This window comes from Oncorhynchus keta, chromosome 16, assembly GCF_023373465.1.
Source record: "Oncorhynchus keta strain PuntledgeMale-10-30-2019 chromosome 16, Oket_V2, whole genome shotgun sequence".
In the NCBI taxonomy this organism is placed as follows: Eukaryota; Metazoa; Chordata; class Actinopteri; order Salmoniformes; family Salmonidae; genus Oncorhynchus; species Oncorhynchus keta.
The window spans coordinates 2,426,096-2,439,183 of NC_068436.1; positions in this window are offsets into that span (position 1 = coordinate 2,426,096).

The following is a 13,088-nucleotide window of genomic DNA, read 5'->3' on the forward strand; positions in this document are numbered from 1 at the left end:
CGACCTTCGTCTGTTTGCAATCCCAATGCTCATTGTTACACAATGAATGATCTTTTGTTTGATAAAATCCGTTTTTATAGCCTAACATGAAACATTTTGTGAACCGCTTGTGTCATGAATTCCGTCTCATTTCATTTTCGATGACACATTCGAGGGTAAATACGCACACAAAACGTGACTTTTCCAGTCATGTTTGGTTTCATTGCAATCAACTGGTTTGTTTGTAACACAACCACAGTTAGTCTGTAACACAACCAAACCTGATGGGCCATTTCGCGGGACATATTGACTGAAAGAAACCGATTTGAAGACAACAAGTAATGACACGACTGTGCACCAATGATATGACCACTGTTTCGTTGATTGACTGTATTTTAACCCAATGACCACTGATCGTCTTGAAATCTAGCTGGGTAGATAGCCAATGAGCTGAGGTAAATGGCAATATGCAATGGTTATGTGTTGGAAGACCAACCCATGTAGTAAACTCCAGCATAAAGAGAGTCATTCGCTATTGAGGTTTTATACCGGAAGGAGCTACGCATATTACGCACAGCATTGTTTGGTAAACGCGCAGATTCAACTGTTTATATGTCAATCAGTATGGCGACTAAGTCAGGGAAAGCTAAATCGAAGTCTAGATATACAGGTGTACACACAATTTTAGAAGAAATTGATCGGAAAAGTGAGACAGAGATTGTTGTAGGATGATTAATTTAGCGATTCCCAAGTGGAGGAATATTTTTTGAATGGAGAGGACATGTTTTGGACTGGTAAGTTCTTCTCATGCTAATGCCCTTCTTTAATTTTAAATTTTTATTTTTTAAAATTTTACCTTTATTTAACTAGGCAAGTCAGTTAAGAACAAATTCTTATTTTCAATGACGGCCTAGGAACAGTGGGTTAACTGCCTGTTCAGGGGCAGAACGACAGATTTGTACCTTGTCAGCTCAGGGGTTTGAACTTGCAATCTTCCGGTTACTAGTCCAACGCTCTAACCACTAGGCTTCCCTGCCGCCCCAAATAAAATATTATTTGTCATTTTATTTTATTTTAGAAGCAATATATAAAAATGTCATGTAAATTAAATGTGATATGCGTGTGTCTGCCGCCCCACCCCAACCCACATGAAATAGCCTATTTGAGGCTGTTGAGGGGAGGGCAGGCCCACAACAATGGCCAAAGTTAAATGGAGACAGCAGATACAGCTGGTCTGTTGTAATATAATAAAGACAGTAGATCTAGCTGGTCTGTCACAATATAATAGAGACAGTAGATCTAGCTGAAATGTCATAATATAAAAGAGACAGTAGATCTAGCAGGTCTATAATAATATATTAATATATTAACATCTGCTAACCATGTGTATGTGACCAATAAAATTAGATTTTGATTTGATTTGAATTGGATGCATATTCAGGAGTGACTCCAACTGCACCCAAAGTTAAAGGCAAGCTGTTGCAATCCAGTCGCAATCCGAGACATGCATTAATCTTTTGCCATCCGGGGTGTACTCGTTTGATACGTACACATGCCTATATGTTTGGCATGTAATGCATGTTGATGGTAAATTACATTGATGAGCTTTAGTTAATGCATTTAATATGCCAAGGTTGTGTATTGATTGTTGATTGCTCTTCGTTCATAACATATCATGCTGACATACTTGAGGTGTATTTATTCTGCCAATTCTGTTGCAAAACATTTCTTAAACGGCAGCAAATGGAACAAAACAAGGAGGGACCTACCTGCATTTGTTTCCATATGGTTCTTAAACAGTAAACTGTTTCTGTAATGAATATACCCTGTGTGTATTTTAAGGGCGAAGGAGTGCCCAAAGATCTGCAGTTCTTCTCCAACTTCACGTACAATGACGTTAGTCGTTGCATGTTGTATTGACATGCTTAGAGAGCATTTTAATAACTTCTCTGGGATTGTTCGGGACACTAGCGTCCCACCTCATCAACAGCCAGTGAAATTGCATGGCGGAAAATTCAAACAGAAATCTCATATTTAAAAATCCTCAAACATACAAGTATTATACACCATTTTAAAGATTAACTTCTTGTTAATCCAGTCACAGTTTCCGATTTCAAAAAGGCTTTACGGCGAAAGCACACCATGCAATTATGTTAGATCTTCGCCTAGCCACAGAAAACCATACAGCCATTTTCCAAATAAGGAGAGGTGTCACAAAAGTCAGAAATAACATTACAATTTATCACTAACCTTTGATGATCTTCACCCGGATGGCACTCCCAGGACTCCATGTTAGACAATAAATGTGTGTTTTGCTTGATAAAGTTCATCTTTATGTCCAAAAACATCATTTGAAATTGGTGCTTTATGTTCAGAAATGCAGTGTCTCAAAAAAAACATCCGGTAAAAATGCAGAGAGCCACATCAAATTACAGAAATACTCATCATAAACATGATGAAAGACATAAGTGTTATACATACGATTAAAGATAAGCTTCTTGTCAATCCAGCCGCTGTGTCCGATTTTAAACAGGCTTTACGGCGAAAGCACACCATGCAATTATGTTAGGTCAGTGCCTAGCTACAGAAAACCATACATCCATTTTCCAACCAAGGAGAAGCGTCACAAAAGTCAGAAATAGCGTTAAAATTAATCACTTACCTTTGATGATCTTCATCTGATGGCACTCCCAGGTCCTCCATGTTAGACAATAAATGTTAGTTTTGTTCGATAAAGTTAATCTTTATGCCCAAATACCTCCTTTTGTTTTGTGCGTTTAGTCCAGTAATCCAAATGCACAAAGCGCGAGCACAAAGTCCAGACGAAAAGTCAAAAAAGTTCCACTACAGTTCGTAGCAACATGTCAAACGAGGTATATAATCAATCTTTAGGATCTTTTTATCATAAATCTTCAATAATATTCCCACCGGACAATTCCATTGTCATTAGAAAGGAAAAGGAACGGAGCTCGCATTCACGGCCGCGTGCGATAAACAACTAAAGACTTTCAGCTGAGCCACTTACTGTGAGTTGTCCTATTCTCTCCCCTTTCACAATAGAAGCCTGAAACACATTTCTAAAGACTGTTAACATCTAATGGAAGCCTTGGGAAGTTTCAATCTGACCCCATAGACACAGGATATTGGATAGGCATTCACTTTTAAAAAACTACAAACCTCAGATTTCCAATTTACTGGTTGGATTTTTCTCAGGTTTTTGACTGCCATATGAGTTCTGTTAAACTCACAGACATTATTTTAACAGTTTTGGAAACTTTAGAGTGTTTTCTATCCAGATCTACTTATAATCCAAATATACTATATGCATATTCTAGCTTCTGAGCCTGAGAGACAGGCAGTTTACTCTGGGCACGCTTTTCATCCAAACTTCCCAATGCTGCTCCCTAGGGATTAGGAGTGCTTAAATGTGACATGAATCACATGTTCGTGTCCATCTTCACAATCAAATGTACAGGTAGCATAAATGTAGCTCTCTACTTGTCCCATTCGTTTTTACTTGGTATTTTCTAGAAAATGTGTACATTCTGGACATATGTTCCATTGGTGCTTCTTACATTATTATTGTGTATAATTGCATTTTTTCCTGATTTTAGGGTGGCTTAGTGTATGTGTTTTGTGGAAATATGCCAGTGTTAAATGGCAATATGCTTTGTGTTACAGTGGGCTTCAGGGTGGCCTCGCGTTACATTTCAACAGTAAACAACTTTCTTATACTAACTAGGCTATATGGCTTAGTGAATGGTTCACACTTAGTGTATGGGTGAAATGAAAAACCTGAACAGGGCCTCTATGCCATAATCAAAGCCTTTCTTCAAACTGGCCCTCTCAGTGGGTACATGGTAATCAGTGCAGAGTATCGTCTTTAGTTACTCATACATAATGTGAGAGGGATGTAGAGGAGATATTCACAGAAGCTAGCAGGGGCCTTTAGTTCTGTCACAACTAATCCGTCGGAAGCACAATTAGAAAGGATTTTTCAATTTGAGCTCTTGTTGGTCTCCCTTGCTTCTTTCAAAGTACACAGCAAGAGAGCAAGGAGGCCTGCATCAGGAAATGGCCACACCGAAAAGACAACTTTGGGTTGTGGCTCATTGAGCTTTTAAAAAATTCAGATATTGTAACTACAGTGACATAACAGTATTTTTGCTGTCTTACAGTGAAGTACAGCTCTAAATAAGATATAATCGTCAGGTAAAAAAAATCCTTCTGTCACTACAGATTTAATGTAAAATGGCTTTTAGTTTAACTTATGGAACAGTCTTCCCGAATAACCTGCAGTGGGAGGCATTGGTGCCTTTCGGTCAGCTCAGGTTGTTGGTTTTTGTTTCCTCCCATCCTTGATTTAAGTATGTGTCTCTAACTAAGTAATAGCTGATGGTCTTGTCATGCAGGGCTTCCTTGGGAATCCCTGCCTAAATAAAGTTTAAATAATAAAGGTTAAATAATTAAAATATGTTACAGTGCAAGCATTACAGCGCAAGCATTTATTTAACCATAGGACTGACTTCGCTATGCAAACATCTCTATTGACAGTGCAAGATATGTGTTAGTCAGTACTTATCTATGCCAATACATCTAGGTAGCACATACGGTATCCTATCACACTCAGACCTCCCTCCGCACACACACACACACGCACACACACACACACACACACACACACACACACACACACACACACACACACACACACACACACACACACACACACACACACACACACACACACACACACACACACACACACACACACACACACACACACACACCGAGTGCCATGCGGCTGATTTTGGAGCGTGTAAGCCTCACAATGAGTTTTGACAGGCTCCTCCCATATAATTACTGCCTCGCCAGTTAATCACACAGGCGGCGAAGGGATGGGGAGCCTAATTGGCGAGGCTGTCCCATCCTGTGCCTGTCGTAAACACTTATTATTAACCAAAATCAATGCTGAGAGGTGCCCATCCCTAATTGTCAATAAAGAGCCATAAATTGCCACCAACCCCCTAATATCAATTTTCAGTCTAATGTATCTCTGCTAGTCTTAAACACCTTACTTGATGAGTTTAGAAAATAATGGGGATCACATGACTTTTATCTTGTGTCATCACATGAACTTTTCAGTGATCTACTTATGTGTTGAGATGCATAATGATAAAAAAAAAATATCAAAAGATGTTTCTTTGTTCATTAACCTTTTACCTGGTGAGTTCCAAATATCGCTAACGGTTGCCCCAGTGTGAGATTTATTTACGCATGTGATGTCAGAATGCACTCCCTGTTCCAACATGTGATTGTTATGCAAACAAACAGTTAACCCGCGCTGCCCTGGACACGCTGCCTGATAATTATCTGTAAGCTGTGTTTCGGTTTGAATTGATGTGTGTTCCGCCTCCTCATTAATTCACATAAGAAGTAGCCCATTTCACTGTCGTGGACAATTCATGTTTATAGCTTTACTGAACCAGAGACAAACTTCTCTCTTAGACGAGAACCCAAGCACTTCCCCAGTGTTTCCCCAGATCAAGTATGAAGACATTCCCCCTGGCACATTTTCTGGCTGGCGCTCACATTTCCTTCATTGTTGTTTTCCTTGTAAATAATAACTTTGGACATGTGTGCGTTCCTATCAAAGTAAGTGGCTTATTTACTGTATATCGTGTCGTTCTACTGTAGCATACCGTATGTATGGGGCATAATGTATTTACTGTTTTATTCACGTTTTCAAGTACTGGTGACAAATGATGCATTCCGATTACTGCATAGATTGTAATGGACACCTATGATGTGATTTGACTGATTACGATGAGCTAATGCTAAGGTATTTCCCGGCTATGTGTGGCGCCCTGTTTGTCATCATACTATCCATTCTGGTTGTCAAGTAAGCATCTGTAAGACTAAAGATTTTTATAAAAAACAAGGTGAAGGGATTGTTCACTTGCCCAAATTGTGGTGCTTTCAAGTCAACTAAGAACTCTGAAAAATACTAGTGAAATCAATCAGAAAGAGGTCAGAGTTCCCTAGTTGGAATTCCGAGTTGGATGACCATTCAAAAATATTTTGGAGCAATTTTTTTGGGGAGTTCCCAGTTGTCTTGAACTGGAGGAAGGAAACAGAGGAATGAAACTGCACAAGGATTTCATCATGAAAAGCCAATGGTGATTTTAAACCAGTTACCGAGTTAAATGACTGTGATAGGAGAAAACTGAGGATGGATCAATAACATTGTAGTTACTCCACAATTACTAACCTAATTGACAGAGTGAAAATAAGGAAGCCTATACCAAATTAAAACAATTCTAAACATGCATCCTGTTTGCAATAAGGCACTAAAGTAATACTGCAAAAATAAATGCAAAGCCTTATGTTTGGGGCAAATCCAACACAACACATCACTGAATACCACTATTCATATTTTCAAGCATGGTGGTGGTAGCATCACGTTATTGGTATGCTTGTAATCGACAAGGACTGGGGAGTTTAGTTGCTGAATAAAAATAAATGGAATAGAGCTAAGCACAAGCAAAGTCCTAAATGAAAACGTGATTCAGTCTGCTTTCCAACAGACACTGGGAGATGAATTCACCGTTCAGTTCAGCAGGACAATAACCTAAAACGCAAGGCCAAATATACACTGGAGTTACTTACCAAGATGATATTCAATGTTCCTGAATGACTTCGTTACAGTTTTTACTTAATTGGCTTGAAAGTTCATGGCTAGACTTGAAAATGGGTGTCTATCAATGATCAACAACCAACTTGACAAAGCTTGAATAATTTTTCAAAGAATAATGGACAAGTATTGTACAATCCAGGTTAGAGACTTACCCAGAAAGACTTACAGCTGTAATCACTGCCAAAGGTGATTCAAACATGTTTTGACTCGGGGTTGAATACTTATCTAATCAAATTCTATGTTTTATTTTTCATTAATACATATATTTTTTAATTCTCCACTTTGAGTATTTTGTTTAAATCATAGACAAAAATGGCAATGAAATCCATTTTAAGCTCATTATGTAACACAACAAAATGTGGAAAAAGTCAAGGGGTGTGAATACTTTCTGAAGGCACTGTGTGCATAATTGAATACCTGACACATCCAATTATCTCAGTTAAACAAGGTTCCTTTTACCGCCTATGTTCAATTTACATTATGCTTTTGAACGATCTCCTCTCTATGTCTTAATTATCTTTGTTGTTGTTCTTTGCCCTCTTTTTTCATTTTTTCACCTGTTTTAGTTATCTCTCTCCCCTTTCCATCGCTCTCGCTCTCTCTCTTTCTGTTGCCTTGTGCTGCCTGCATGGGATTCTAAATGAGTCCCAACAGAGAGGCCTGTTGCACCTCGAGGCCATGCTCCCTCTCCTCTTCCTGCCGGTGCCCCGCTTCCTCCCACCATGCAGCTTGCATCATGCATCATGAATGGGGATCCTCCTCTGTGCTGCTCAGGAGCTGAGCTCTGCCATCGAGCAGCCTCGATGAGAAGCCTCGATGCGCAACAGCATGCTAAACCTGGTTGTTTTTTCATCGAGTCAGGTGGCAACCTCAGGCGATCGATAGCAACCCCCCTGCGATATCAAAAGGCCCTGTCTACAAAATAGGATGCGCCAGGCGTTTGTTATTGAGTAAGCGTGAAGGCTATTTTTCTTGACGTTCGTGCGGCGGGGAGTCCATCGGGAGAGTTGTAAATACATACCTCGCTGTTATTGGCGCTGCAGAAAATCGGACTACTTTTAGAATGGGTATGGTGTCTCCCAATGCTTTAATTCAAAAGCTATCTACACCTCTTTGCATTTTTTGTGACCTACCCTTTGACTGCCCAGCGCTTCCTTGAAGCATATAACTCCCCTAACTTACCCAAATCATACAGAAACAATAACAGTGAGTGCCTTACTACTGTGCCGATCTGGCCTGGAAAGAAAGAGATAGAGAGAAAGAAAAGGATGATGCAATAACAGCCTTTTCTGTTGAAGCAGCCTCCATGCCATGTGTCATCTTAATGCAGCACCGGTGGAGTGGCCCACTGACGTACTAGATCAGGTTAAATGATGACACAAACCAACCCTGTTAAGAGCAAAAATGGGTTAACAATGCTGAGAGCTTTGGAGATACTTTAGCTGGGCCTGTTTGCACTTGTCTGACACAGTGGAACCAATAGAATAGTCTGAAAACGGCAAACCCAGCCCACCTGGCACTCCAGATAGGGCTAAAGCAAACGTTCAAAGTACTCAAAATATTTCCTAATAGTATTTGAAACAGTGTTGGGTTGAGCGAGCCTAGAGTTGGCTTGAGCTGGGCTTCTCACTTCTCCTTCCATGGTGTCTGGGGGAACTCGGCGAATGGATCAATGGCGCCTACTAGGGCAAGGACGGTTATCAGATCCAGTAATAGATTTCTAATCCCTCTTACTCAGTAAAGGGCTGCTGAGTGTTAGTCAGGTGAACTGGACTGCTGGTTGCACGTCTGTCAGCACTTAGAAACACAATACGATCTAGGAGCAAGGCCAGCCCAGGCTATATTATCGCATTCATTACGGTCTAAAAGGCTAAACTGATCCCAGATCAGAACTCCTACTCTGAGACGCTTTCAGGGCTGCCAACCTTTTGAAGAGACCTTGGACTGAGATTTGCTATGTGAATTCCATTGCCTCCCGGCACAACGCCTAGACGAAAGGACATATCTACTGTTTTAAAGCAAATTTTCAGCAATTCTACACATTTTGACGTGGACTATGACCAGGATGGGAAATTCAAATAATAAAAACCAGGTGTATTCAGGGTGCTTTGAACATGAAATGAATACTCAAAATCTTACGACTTTGGGGGTGGAGAGAGAGAGAGAGAGAGAGAGAGAGAGAGAGAGAGAGAGAGAGAGAGACCCAGAGAGACAGAGAGAGACCCCTTAAGAGAGAGAGCTGGAGGTGGACAGAGAGAGAGAGAGAGAGAGAAAGAGAGAGCAGAGAGAGAGACTGAGAGAGAGAGAGAGAGAGAGAGAGAGAGAGAGAGAGAGAGAGAGTCAGAGAGAACAGAGCACCTGACAACACCCCAGCAGAACCAGAGAGAGAGAGAGAGACTCTCACCCCTGTGGTGAGAGACAAAGAGAGAGAGAGAGAGAGAGAGAGAGAGAGAGAGAGAGAGAGAGAGAGAAAAAAAAGCAGCAGGTCCAGGACAAGGTAGCACCTCCAGTGAACAGGTCAGGGTTCCATAGCCGCAGGCAGAACAGTTGAAACTGGAGCAGCCGAACGACTCGGTGGACTGGGGACAGCCAGGAGTCATCAGGTCAGGTAGTCCTGAGGCATGGTCCTAGGGCTCAGAGCCCCATATATTTATTTAATTTTCAAAGACAAAAGTAGGCGTATCAGATTTCAAATATGTGAGGTGACAAATTTGGGAAGAAGTGGAATAATAAAATACGTGTAGGGAATAACAGAAGTGTTCTTGCTGACAAGCACAGTAATTAGCCTATATTTTAGCCCATTTTTAAGAATAAGAATTATTCCACTAATCAGAGTATACAAAGTAAATAAATAATACAATATCCCCAAGACAAGATTACATTAATCTATCTGCCCCTACATCCTATCCAAATAATTTTTATACTTATTACCCCCCTCCCTTACACTTTTGGGTTCACAAAATGATTTTCAGAGTGACAAATCAGGTCACCCCACCGAACATCCCTACTAAAACAGACGTAGGTCTGTGTCTGCTGCCTTTTTGTTCTCAGAGCCTAAATGTCACCAAACGAGGGGACTAATGCACGTGTGGATTAGATCGACGTTTACTGCGTTCTGCAATAGGACGAGAGTAACAGCAACCTAATTTTGTTGACAACATAAAGCCCTGCTACTCTTTTTACAGTTGTATAAACTCAGCGGAGAACGTTCTCTCTCCATTCAGCTCCACTCTAATCTTGAGGGGCGTTTCTTTAAAGCATGCATCCAATCCCCTTGATCCCTTACATAACTAGAGCAATCATATGCTTCAATGTGTCACAGTTCACAGTGCTGTGGCAGGACAGAAGTTCCTCTCGTGATGTTAAATTGCAGGCGTAGATGCTCCTATTTTGGAAACGATTTGGAGCACAGTTGAATAATTAACTCGCTGACTATACAATGGACTAATTTGAGAAATAAAAGCAGAGTACTTTTAAACGCGTGAGATTTAAGAGGTGTGCCGTGAGGGTGTGAGAAGAGAGTCACATGCGTGTGTCTCATGGCCAATGTGTGAGAGTGGGCAGCTCAGAGTTGACAGCTCTGCGCATTATCAATATTTATGGGCTCTGGGTTTTTCTTTCAAACCCCTTTCTCGCTTGATTATGTCTGTCTGGAGTGGCAGATGGGCGGGGTTTGCACTATTGGGACTGCCCCATTAGCTCCTTTACGGTAGGCAATATTCATTTACCACAGCTAAAGTACTTAGGAAAAAAAACAAAGAAATAACCTCACCTATTTGAAGCCAGGTGTGTTAGAAACACGACTGCTCTGTCAACTCAAAGAGAACGACGGGTTTAAATGTTGACTTCAATAAGTGAAAATGCATATGATTAAAGTATTTTGGATAATATTCCAGGTGTCACATGGATATTTTTTTGCCCGTCAAATTAGCATTCTGCATCCATTATCCACGGCAACCATATTCAATTCCGTGCGTCCTAATGAAATGTGCTACACTATCCACGGTACAAAGCAGCCAATCAATGATGGGGCTGAGTCCCAAAATGGCACCCTATTCCCTGTTTAGTGCACTACTTTTGACCAGGGCCCATAGGCATTCATTGGAATGTGTTCAATCTATTCCTTTCAAACGCATTATTCTTAGAATCCCGATTGCATCAAGGAATCGTTTTGCCTCAGGTGTAAACCGCTGTGCTCGAATACCATTACATTTGCTGTACAACATTATGCATGCCGAAATGAGAAAAAAAAACCGTAGAAAAAAATGTTACTTTGCAATATGTTTTGTCTGATTTAAAGTCGATCCAATTAGGATTTGTCCTGAATTTTTCTTTATCTCTAATTGGTATTGACTGTGTATTAAGGCCAAGTGGGTCAATAGTTAAGGATCGGTGTCTTTCGCCCTAGCAGCAGTAATTGCCAGCCCGCAAAAAAGACAAACACACTCAACCGCAAAACACTAGCAAAGATCAGCTGTGGCACAATTTGACACATCACTCGTATTATAGTCGAATGGCAACAACACCACCAGTCCGATAGCTGGTGTCTTCTCCCCCAACACCAGCACTCCCAAGAAATGACAGGCCTTATGTTGACCTGGTGTAGCATTAAGTCAGAAAAACGCAACTTTATAAGCCAGCAATGATCCAACGAGCAGCTGTCTTGCTGACAGTGGTGTCAGTCTCTCTGTCTCTCACACAGCTAACGGTACAGAAAAGTTGCAATGGAATGATGATGACAAACGACCTACTGTACAATCCAGTGTCTCAGACATGTAAGTCTGCCTTTCTGCACACAACCACACGTATGTTCTGCCACGTTGTCCTCTATGTGAGCCACGTGTACGGCGTGTATAATAGGCTGTTCAAAACGTCCGTCTATCTCACCGCACACACTGTATTTACTGAGCCGTAGCTGAACCCAGGGACTCCCAGAGGAACAAACTGAGAGTGTTGACTGTCCTGGATATGATGAAACCAGGGGTTGCATCCAAAATGGCAATTTATTCCATATATATATTATATGTATATATATATAGTTCACTTTAGACCGGTTTCCTGGTCAAAAGTAGTGCAAAAGTAGTGCACTATGTAGGGAACGCACACCAGGAGTGATGCCGAGGGTTGAGAGCAATTACCCCCCTGTCAAACTAGCTTCTGCCATAGGAGACAGGCCTGGAACCTGTAATGAGTGCTGTGATTAGTCAACGGAGTGCCAGAGGAAGAGAGCCTCCCACGGACAACACTGTCTGTTTGTCTGTCCGGCCATCTGTCTGTCACATGCGTTGACGTGATACTTAAAAAAAGACAATTAAATTCTTGATAGCATGTGATTATTGGAAATGTGTTAAGCAATTATTTGAGATACTTGCCAATCAGACAAAACTACAATATCTACTTCTAGTCATCTTCCCTGGGTCTATTTGGTATCTATGTGCTTAGCATGCATAAATAGCATGCTTATGTTCCATGATTTGATTATTGATCAGGCCTTCATTGATACCACTTTAGTCAGTGTGTGGTGTCAGACATTCTGTCTGGATGGGTTCTGGCTTGGATATCTGGGTTCAAATAGTATTTGATGTCTTTCAAATATTTGGGCAACTTTTTCTGAAAATCAACTGTAAACCCTACGGTACAAAATGGACCACTAAAGAGGCAGGTCTCTGTAATGGAATGAGCAGCCAAGGCATTTAAGATGTGTTCCTAAGGCACAACAACAGCTTGGGTGAGTCAGGAAGGGGAGGGAAAGGGAGGGATGTGGGGATGATAAAAGAAAGCGAGAGAGAGTGAGAGGATGATGCACAAGGCACAAAGCAGAGACAGGGAGGAAAAGAAGAGAAGGCAGATGGAGACAAGCACAACAGGTCCATGCCTCTCGAGTCGCGCGACACCTTGGACCAGTCATCCGACACTGATTGGCAAGTGATCCTCGTTTGTGTTTGTTTGATTAAGACCCCATGCATTATTCACTGTTGAGTAAACAAACCTTGGGGCCTCTGGGAAGACTAGCAACAGTTTCTTTCTTCAGCACCAGTCTCTCTGGACATCTCTGGAAAAGGGGAAAATGGGAAGGAGAAGACAGCCGAGCTGAAGCCTCGATTGGGGCCCTTGTCTGCCTTTAATAAACAAGCCACTTATCGAGCAGGCGGTTGGATAGGCAGCCCCCCAAGGACCCCGGACAAGTGATTGTGATTAGCATGTTAGAGATGTGAGGATGAGATCCTTCACTTCTCAATCACGAGACATCCCCCCCCAATATTATAATTGTATATATTAAATGTTTGCTTCTATGTATGAATCCAGGTACCTGCCTAGTTAATCCAGTTACAAGCTCAAACAATAATTGAATTCTATCTAAGCATTTCACCCCATTCAGTCTATGCTATTGTGGAATTGTTTCACGTGTGTT